Here is a 10,001-nt window from a genome sequence, read left to right as displayed (position 1 = left end):
CAGCTGGGATAACACCTGTGTGAGGAGCCACCAGGTGGATGATCAGCTCAGCCTCGTGGCAGAGCTAAGAAGAGGAAGATGAATGCTTTAGGAGTATCAGGGAGTGTGAGAGCGAAAGAGGCTGGCAGACCCGCTCCCTGCCATCGCTGAGGCAAATGCACTGCATGGACACATCACAGAATGCGGAGCCTCCCCAGCCTACTCACCATCAGGCAGATGGAGGGGTTTGAAGTGACAGGGAGGAATAGAGTCAGGTCCCTGCTTGGGGCAGCAGGCAAGTCACCCCCTGGCCTTCTTCACCTTTCCTGCTACTCCTATGCAATATGTGTGCGGCTCTGGAACAAGCAGGCCAGGAAATGATGGTGTGGACAAAAGCCTGTCCATGTTGGAGGAGTTGGCCAGGGAGAGTTGGTCACCGCCACACATCATGGCCAGCTCTGCTAGGAAAGGAAGAAAGGTGGCTGTCATCAGCGACTCTGCTCTGACAGGAGCGGAGGCCCGGTATGCCGACTAGAGCCAGCCCACAGGAAAGTCTGCTGCCTCCCTGGCGCCCAGGTAAGGGGTGCTACCAGAAAAATTTTCTTTTCTGGTACGGCCCTCAGATTATTAACCATTACTGGTTTTCCAAGTGGGCAATGATTAAGTCCAAACAACAAGAAGTCTGAGGGCAGCCAAAAGAGGCCTCGGGGCTTTGGGGCGCCTGGCTGAGGGATCAGGAGCCAGGCAGTGCTCTCTTCTGCCCTGCCGGCTGCAGGGAGCGCTGGGGCCTGCAATGGGAAGGTCAGATGGATCAATACGTGGCCCCCGGCCTGGCATCACTGGCTACATTTTGGGGTTTGTTGATCACAGGGCCACAGGCCTGCTGGCCACTAATGGGGTTCTCCTGTCTGAAAGGGGGAAAAGGATTCTCACTCAGGAGTTAGCAGGGCTCCCTGAGAGACATTTAAACTAGATTTGAAGTGGGAAGAGAATAAAACCCTGATCATTAGAGATGAGCCTGGGGGCAGCACCCCAGTGTTGCTGGCGAGATCCATAGCACAGCTGAAGTGCGCCTGTGCCAATGCCCAAAAGATGGGCAGCAATTGGGAGGAGCTGGAAGCCATCATGCAGCAGGAGGGCTATGACATAGTCATCATCATGGAAATATGGTGGGATGACTCATACGACTGGAGTGCTGCAGTGGGTGGCTACAAACTCTTCAGAAGGAACAGACAAAGAAGGAGAAGCAGTGGGATAGCCCTGTATGTCAGGGAGTGTTTGGACTGCCTAGAGCTTAATGATGGTGACAATAGAGTTCAGGGTTTGTGGGTAAGAATCAGAGGGAAGGCCAACAAGGCGGATATTCTGGTGGGAGTCTGTTATAAACCACCCAGCCAGGATTAAGAGGCCAATGAGACATTTTACAAGCAGCTGGGAGAAGTCTCACAATCACCAGTCCTTGTTCTTACAGGGACCAGATGTCTGCTGGAAATACAAAACCTTCTCTGCTGTGTTATTAGAGCTGTGTCTCAGAGACCATATTGGTACTCCCTATTCGTAGCTGAGGGAGACCAGAAGAGGGGAAGCCAGAGAAGAGCTCTGACTTCTAAGTAGCAAAGGCATTAGAAGTTTTTAAAAATGCTACCATCTCCCAACCAGTAATTAATATCTTAATAAAGGTAAGGGCTTTAATCTTTTCCATTATCCAGATAAACATCTGCAATATTCATTAAACAGCCTTTTCATTTAAGATAGCAGGATCCCATTCAACATTTCTAATGGTAACGCATAATTGCTAGATCAGATTGTGTCAATTCTTAAGCACTTTGGTTGACTGAAAGTTCTCTTGCATTTTATCATACCAGGAAAGGCATTTCAGTCATTAGCAATAGATCCTGGTGCTGTGAATGTGGAGTTAAGCAAATAAAGCCAAGGCAGTAAAATACTTCACAAGTCAGCAATCCCTTAATACAGAATTTTAGTATACTTCTGTCAGAATGTTTTCAACCAAACAGAAGGAAAGCAGAGCACCATCTTACTAGCCTCAAGAAAGAGACAGGAGCCATGAAACAGGGAAGCACAATGCTAAATCAGGGGGAGGGACAAACAGATTTAATAATGAACAGTGAATAGGAGCACAGTACAGGGTTCTGAACTAGGAAAGAAAGTAGGAAACATACCCATGTCATGGAAAAGTTACCTAGGTTCTTTTTAAATAAATTGTGCCAGAAAGCATAGCATGATGAAATGCAAACTCTTTGAAACTTGACAACTCTATTGACTACTTAATTAGGGACAATTCTCATAAAGCACACAAAAAAATCATACTAAATTAGTATCTGTTTCACAGGCAAGTTAATTTGGTGTAGTGGTTAGAACTCTAAGTGATGAATAATAGCTTTTTGTTTTATTTAGCATTCATATCTAATAGTCTCCAAATGTCTTAATGGAACTAGCAACAAAAACTTGGAGGAAAGCTAAATAAATCACTTTTACCCAAATGACCCTAAATGATTGTAAGTATATTGTAGCACACCAGAAATAACATGCATATAACATCAGTCTTACACCATGAATATATATAAATTATGTATAACATAGATGAAAACAGCAAGCGATCCCTAAAGGGCTTTTCAGTGATATCGGAGATGCCAAAAGAACTCTCGAGGTTTAGGATAAATGAAATACAGCATGTTTTAATAAGAGGAGTAATGTTATAAACTAATTCAGTATTTAAAAATTTGAATAAGTGGACTAAGAGTAGGGGTGTACAGCACAGCATCAACAAATTATGTGGGGAGTTTATGAAACAGACTATAGGGGCAGGCCGTAACATCATTATGTAGTAGCTCCAAAATGAAGCCACTTTCGATCCTGTACCTGAAACTGGTCCCCAGATCTGTTCTTTGGGACACAGAATGGAAAGTTTTAGCCATATAGTGTTTTCTGAAGTAAATTCTTATTTTTATTGGTTGTATGGTTTAGGCATTCAGTTTTGTTAAATGATCTACAAAACTAATAGATAGAATGAGAGAAATACCAAACAAATATACTTCAGTATGCAGCATTATTTTTGCTACTGTTATTCATTAGTTTCTTCAGTAAGAAAACATGAAATTACGTAGTCTAGTGGCGCTAGCATTATCTGTTGTAATAGACAATTTGTGTTGGGTTTGTTAATTCATTCACATTCTCCAAGGGAGATGCAGAATTCACTCTTGAATATTCTAAGTAACATATAAGCACAAAGTCACTGTTTCACTGACGTTGCTGTAAATGTGTCTTGTAATCTTAGGCAGAATCTAATCTAACTTTTCTGTTGCAAGCATCACAGACATAACATATTAACAGATTTCTAGCAGCATTGCTAGAACTGTTGCATTTGAAAAGCTGATCCAGACCAGCAAAGTAAAAAGCCACAAAGTAAATGCATGAGAAGGGATGGAATAGGGATTACCAAATTAACATTGCGCTTCAGGGCAAAAAAGGCGAGAAAACTGAAGTGTTGAAATGCTTGCGGCTCAGTTCTATAATCGACAGTAATAACATAGAGATTATTTAATGCTGAAGAATATATTTGCATGCTGATTATCACTTGCACATTTCTTCTACTGATTGGTTAAACTGTCCAAATTCCTATTAAAAGATTTTGCAGTATCTGTCCTCTTTACTTACAGAAGTTAAACACTTGGGGGAAAAAAAAAAAATGGACAAACTATCCTAGTACCACTATTTTATATAACAGTCCTAAACCAGATTTTTCTCTCTCCATTATCTATTCCAGTGTCCAGCTTTTGCCAATTTTAAGTGACTGAGAAATGAAACTTTTAAGACTCCTTTAGGAGATTAAATCTACTTTCCAAAATACACATATCCATTGGGAAATTTTATCTGCTATCTTGTGCTCATTTTTGGCCAGTTAAATCTTCATTAGAAGCCCATGAGATATACTAAAGCTTTTTTTTTTTTTTAGTTTACTTCACATTTAGTCCTGTTATGAAGAAAAACTCTAAGCACTGATGGTTTTCATTTAGTTTGCATTTCCAAAGCAATTTTCAGTTTATGAAAACTTTCTAAATACCAGAATCCTTTCTGAAGGCTGTCACCTGTAATTTTTATTCCCATTTAAAAACAAGTGCCATAGGTTCCAAAATTCTAAAATTATAGAACAATACATTCATAAAGCAATGTTATATGTATGAATTCTCATAATGAGCTAATTCTTTGACAACATCATTGTGTGCAAATTAACCATATATATGCATAAACATTGCTAATTTTAGCCTATGACATACCAAAATGTTTTAGTTAGGCTTTCAGTTTTATATCTAGTCATCTTCAGGGCTTCTCAATGGCTACTGGAAAGTATTTTTGAAGAATTGCTTATACCATTCTGAAACAGGGGAGCTTACTTGCCCACTAGGGACAAGGATCTCCCCCTGATGCCTTTGAAAGGTGACCCAAGCAGCTGGCCAAGGCACCTAAAAGCCAAGTACCTGCTTGAATGCTGGGGAAGCTCTGTCCTACTCAAATCAGTTTTCTTTTGACCTCTCTCCCCTTACATTGTCTCAGCCTCTTAAAGGCATCCAAATATCTCTGACTTTAAGGTCTTAAAATAAGATTATGTACAGCAAGTAGCATGCTTTATTAACTGAACACCTGTACGTTTGGAGGCTCTCCAGCTTTTGGCAGCAGACCTTATTACATCTCTTTTAACTCAGAGTTTAGTTCAGGCTTGTATCTCAAGGTTTTAATGACTTTTTAAGATATTGTTGAGTTTCCCTGTCTCAGTATCTAGGACTTAACACTGCAGTGCTATTTTAGTTGAGGCTTTCTTTAGAATATTTTCAGTGATTTGAGCTGTAGTAAGATCTGTCTGTCTTGGGAACACCACAACTTCATAGCTAAGTGCTAGAATTAAAGTAGCACTCTGCAAGTGATACCATTCTTCCGTAATCCCTTTTTGATCACTGCTCATCTTCAAAAGTTATCATATGAAAGTGCTTAAACCTGCTCCTGTATATGGTACCTGCAACATCCCATCTGCTCTTTTACTTGCAGTTTGCACAAAGAACACTGGAGGTCCCTGTAGTATTGCTCAAGTGACAGTTTTCTCTAACGAGAGACAGGCGCCGAATTTTTCAAGAGTCAATTGAATGTAATTGGTTAAATATAACACTTAGTGTGTCATTTACACAAGTCAGACAAATTTAATGATTTATTAAGTTTTAATGAAATTGCACATTTAACTCACGTCCTAGATTCACGTGAATACAAAATAAAGCCAACTATCATTTAAAAAAAAAAAAAAGTTGTTTCTTCTTAGTCCTGCTAGGAAATAAAGGCTCCTAAATTCAAAATATAAAAAGTTAGACATTGCAAATTGTGAGACAAAAGGAACACTGAGTCTGTTTCCAGGTTTCAATGGCTCAGGATACTGCATGGATGTTTTAGATGCGTCTTTACAAGTCTGTGATCAAGTTTGCAAATCTGTGTTCAACCTGATAAAAAGCCTATGGACCTGGAATGGTTCAGCTATATAGTTTCACCTTCCAAGGAAGACCTGCTGGAGAACAACTGAACTTAAGTGTTCCCTCGAGCTCTGATCCAAACCCTCACACCTCAGGGGTCTTAGAAATACATTAACTATTCCTACATAGCTGTCAGGCACCCAGGGATTTCCAGGTGCACAATTCCTAAGTGATCCATGTGTCTTTGTGTCACCACACAAAACTGTGCTCAAGTATGCAGTGCTCCAAAGGACATGGTCTTGCCGTTTGTGAGCTCAGACTGGTAATCTTTGTTTTGGCATCCTAAGTCTGGTTTAAAGAACCAGCTTGGATTTGCTAATAGGGAGCGAAGGCATTTTCATTGAATCCAAGGGCTGATACAATCTGAGCCCAACATCTATAACCACCCCTCTCTTTCTTCCAAGTAGAGAACAAAACTTCTTTTGTTACTGAGACCACACTGTAATTTATTTTTGCTGTGTCTTGTTTGGGTTTTCTGCATTTTGCATGGCTTCAGAATATAATTGCCTTTCCAGCCTAATTTTCAGTAGATTTAAAACACATGTCTTGACAAGGAGATCAAATGCAAACTCCAAAACATGATTCCATGATTTAGTATTGACGCCAATTAACTTAATTCCTGAGATGCAGGAATTGTGCTATTATAGTTTGGGGCAGCTAACAGAACAGAGATCAAATAGCATAGCACAGACACTAATGATACCATTCACATTGACTTTGCTTACTATCAAACCCATGTAAAACAGTAACAAACATACAGATTCTCCATTTTTCTCTTGAATTCTCTTTTTATGCAGCTCAAAACCTCTCTGTAGATTTAGTTTTCCACATTTTCTCAGCTTACAGAAGATTTATATTTTTAAAAGCTATCAAAAAATCTTAACTGTATTTAACATTTCAGTCAAGAAAAGGAGTATTTAAAAACGACCCTGCTTCAATGAAGTACAGGAAAAAATTGTCTAGAGATCTCAGAAACCACTGTACTACGTACTACTTCAATAGAATGAAATGCAAGAATCACTTCTGTAGTCTAAAACCAAAACCATTTTGATTTAGACTTTAAGAACATTTTAAACATATTACTCCCAGTAATATAACAGAATAATTTTTTTGCATGTTTCTCCAATCAGAGTAACATAACAAAGCATCTGGAAAAGTAGGGAAGGCATATTTTATATTTCATATAGACAAGGGGGATTTTTCCCCTTTTACAAAATGTCCTTAATAAATGGGCAAAATTCAGAATGTAGAGCATTTAAAATTTTCCTGTGAATGTTTTCTGGGTAAAATAACTTCGTGCAAATAACATAAAAGACTCCGGTGGTAACATGCCATTTGTTGCACAGATCTCTAGGTCATTAAAAAACTTTAACTGGCAAAAGGCCTTCATTCATGACCAGAATAAATGTCTAAGTTGCTGCCCTTTACTCACCCTAGAAATGTCATTTATTCAGAGGGCAAAGATTTTGTGTGATCATCCAGGATTTATAAATATCCAGCAGTTCACTCAAAGCTTCAAATTGCCTGCTAGGTGACTGGAAATCTCAGTCCTATCCATCATGCATGTGCTGTGTGGCAAATATGCGTAAGAAGCAAGTGAAGACCAGTATATAGCACATATGCATACATTTTTGTAGAAGGAGGGGAAAAAAATCAACTGCTGTGGTTCAATCCCTTCAGGAACAGTTAGAACAAATGCTCTTACTTGAAGGGGTATTACCAAATCTGAACTTTGATGTGTTGTTCTTTTGGTTTTCTTTGGATTTGAATAGTAAAAATGTTCTTGCATTTCGTAAGATCTTCCTAAAACAAATTACTTGTATGGATTTCAAGTAGTCCGTTTTCTGTAAAGGAAATAAATCTGCAGCAGATCCATTAGTGTAGAAGTAAACAGCTCTGTTCCTTCTCCTTAAATCAATTAAAGAGGAAGAAAAAAAAAAAGCTTTGTATTAAAAGCCCCAACAAGTCTTTTCTGGAATTTACACCTGAGAAATACTTGTTTGTCCACAAGCAAACATGATCTCCGACTGTGTCCACTCTGCATCTGCTCTTTAAGAAGTTCCCCCCGGCTATAACCTGGTATACTGAAGGCACTACTTTTCCTCACCCTGCTCTTCACACATTTGCTATTTACATTATCATAAAAATTTGGTATAATCTTGCTTTTCATCTTCCTGTATATGAAACCAGGGGATACACTATGGGATAAAGACAGCATCTTATCAGACGTAATGCAGCTTATGAGAACCTTACCCAAACACACAAAACTACATGGACATCAGCAAAACAGACCAAATCACCTTGGGTGTAAGCACATTAAACAGGCAACAATTTAAAAGAAGATTATTATGACACTAAACTACTGAGTGAGATAGGGGGATACAGAGTAGGATAATAAGGACCATTTCATATGGACCATTTATATGTTAAGGACCATCGAACTTTTTTTAAATGTTCCTCTATCTAAGCCACAGCAAATAGCACAAGCATAAACTCTAAATGAAGTTTGATTTTATTTTTGTAATATATCCACAATAACACAAAAAGACACTCAGATAATATCAACAGTAGCATTGAACCCTATGCAGTTAAGTGCAAGAAAAAAGAACTACTAACATGTATCAAGTTTTCTGTATTGATCCAACCTTTTACCGTCTACTTCAGAGGGAAGATTAGAGGGCTGCTACACGTAGCTAAGGGATCAGCCCTGTTTCTACAAGTGGTCCATCAACACTATTGTTTCCCATAGAAACTAATGAGAAGTTCTCTATTGGTTTTCGTACTGCAGAACTGAGCAGTTAGAGGTGCCTGACAACGACCACAAACTAACTTCCCAACTACTAATGAGCAATTAAAGGTAAGGATTTTTTAAAAGCTGTACTAACTTAAGTATTTATTAAATTCTCTTTACCATTTAAGTACGACAAAATAACTGACTTCTTTGACAATTACAGAAATGCCTCATGCTTCCTAATGTCTGTCTGTCCTCTGCACTCCCCAGGTCAGGTTCCAGGGAAAAAGTTTTAAGAGACTTACTTCATTAAGCCTATTTTAAGGTCTTTATTAATCCAGCAATGTTTTTTGTTGCTGATAACAGTTAAAGAGTAATTGAGAGTGCTTCTTGATCAATAACTCATAAAAACCTGGGAGGGGGAAGCACAGTCATCACCATCATTCCAGGTGTTAACAAAAAAAAAGTAACAAAAGCTGTGACTATAGGAGGGAAAATAGGGTACAATCCCTAGCATAAGCCCTGCAATAAGTGAAAAGGAAAACTTAAGTTTTTAACCATTGTAGCATATGAAGTCAAGTTAGATTTAATTTCCATTTACTACTGCTGACACATCTAGCTATTGCTAGATGAAAAAATAGCTACAGTGAATTAAATTACATGTAAAAGTCACACGATAGAGAACTTTTCTAACAGTTGAGAGAAGAGTTAGTAAAGCGGGGGGGGGGGGGCACGAGGGTACCCGCCAGGGCCGCGCTCGACGCCGCCGGGCTCCCGCCAGCTCCGGTTGTGGCCGCGCCTCCCCCGCGGCCCGCACCGCCGTCACGTTTCGGGTTTGAAACACCCAGACGGGTGTAAATTGACATTTATTTTTGCTGAGCTGAACAGCTGCACGGGAAATTTATTAAGCTACCACCTGCACGGGGACGGGCGCGGCGACCGGCCGCCTCCCCAGCTGCCTGAGCCGCTGTTCACAGCAGCCAAAACAAAGCCGCTGCGCGAGAGGCAGCGCCTCTAGCTACAGCCCGCAGCTTCACGGCACTCGGCACCGTCGCGCCGAGCCGCGGTACCGAGCGCAGCCCGGCAGCGCCAGCCCCGGGGCCCGCTGGGCACGGCAGCAGCAGCGTGGCGGGCCCAGCGGCCGTGGCGGAGCGCGCAGGGGGGGCGGCGGTGCCCATTGGCCCCTCGCGCGGCCGAGGGCGGGAACTTCCGCCGCCAGAGGGACGGGTAAGAGTGTCAGCGCGGGCAGATTGCTACCAGCAGCAGCGATGGCCGAGTGGTTAAGGCGTTGGACTTGAAATCCAATGGGGTCTCCCCGCGCAGGTTCGAACCCTGCTCGCTGCGAGCCGGTGTGGGTTACTTTTTTTTTTTCTCTCCTCCCAAACTTTTCCTACTGTTCAGAATGTTCAGGTTTTACTCTTGGTGTCTCGTCTCATTATTAAGGGTGCCTCTGCAGCAACAAGCGGGATTATCTAGTATTTAGCCTATTGCAACTCATTAGGCCGTGTCTACACACTCCTGCCCTGCTGCTGCCAAGAAACAAAAGTACAAAAGCAGCAATAGGTCCCAGGTCAAGTTTCCAGCATTGCATCTAAAACACTCGTGATAAACTTGGTGAAGGTGGGAAAGGGGCACACTGAGGTTAGCGTTCTTTCCAAAGCCGACCTTCTAGGCCCTCTGTAGACATGACAGGCACTGCCCCAGCACAGAGCTCAGGAGTAATCCAAAGCATTCCACACAGTGTCCCTATTTGCCCAAAG

The 10,001-nt window shown here is 41.1% G+C and overlaps 1 non-coding gene across 1 annotated transcript; it reads left to right on the top strand.

Annotated features, from left to right (window-relative positions):
- Positions 1 to 9,503: 9,503 nt before the first annotated feature.
- Positions 9,504 to 9,585, top strand: TRNAS-UGA (transfer RNA serine (anticodon UGA)). Its single transcript has one exon. It is a non-coding gene; the product is annotated as a tRNA-Ser (tRNA).
- Positions 9,586 to 10,001: the final 416 nt, after the last annotated feature.

This window comes from Falco biarmicus, chromosome 9 (assembly GCF_023638135.1).
Source record: "Falco biarmicus isolate bFalBia1 chromosome 9, bFalBia1.pri, whole genome shotgun sequence".
Classification (NCBI taxonomy): Eukaryota; Metazoa; Chordata; class Aves; order Falconiformes; family Falconidae; genus Falco; species Falco biarmicus.
The sequence above is the reverse complement of the archived record's forward strand: the minus strand, read 5'-3'. Positions and strand labels throughout refer to the sequence as shown.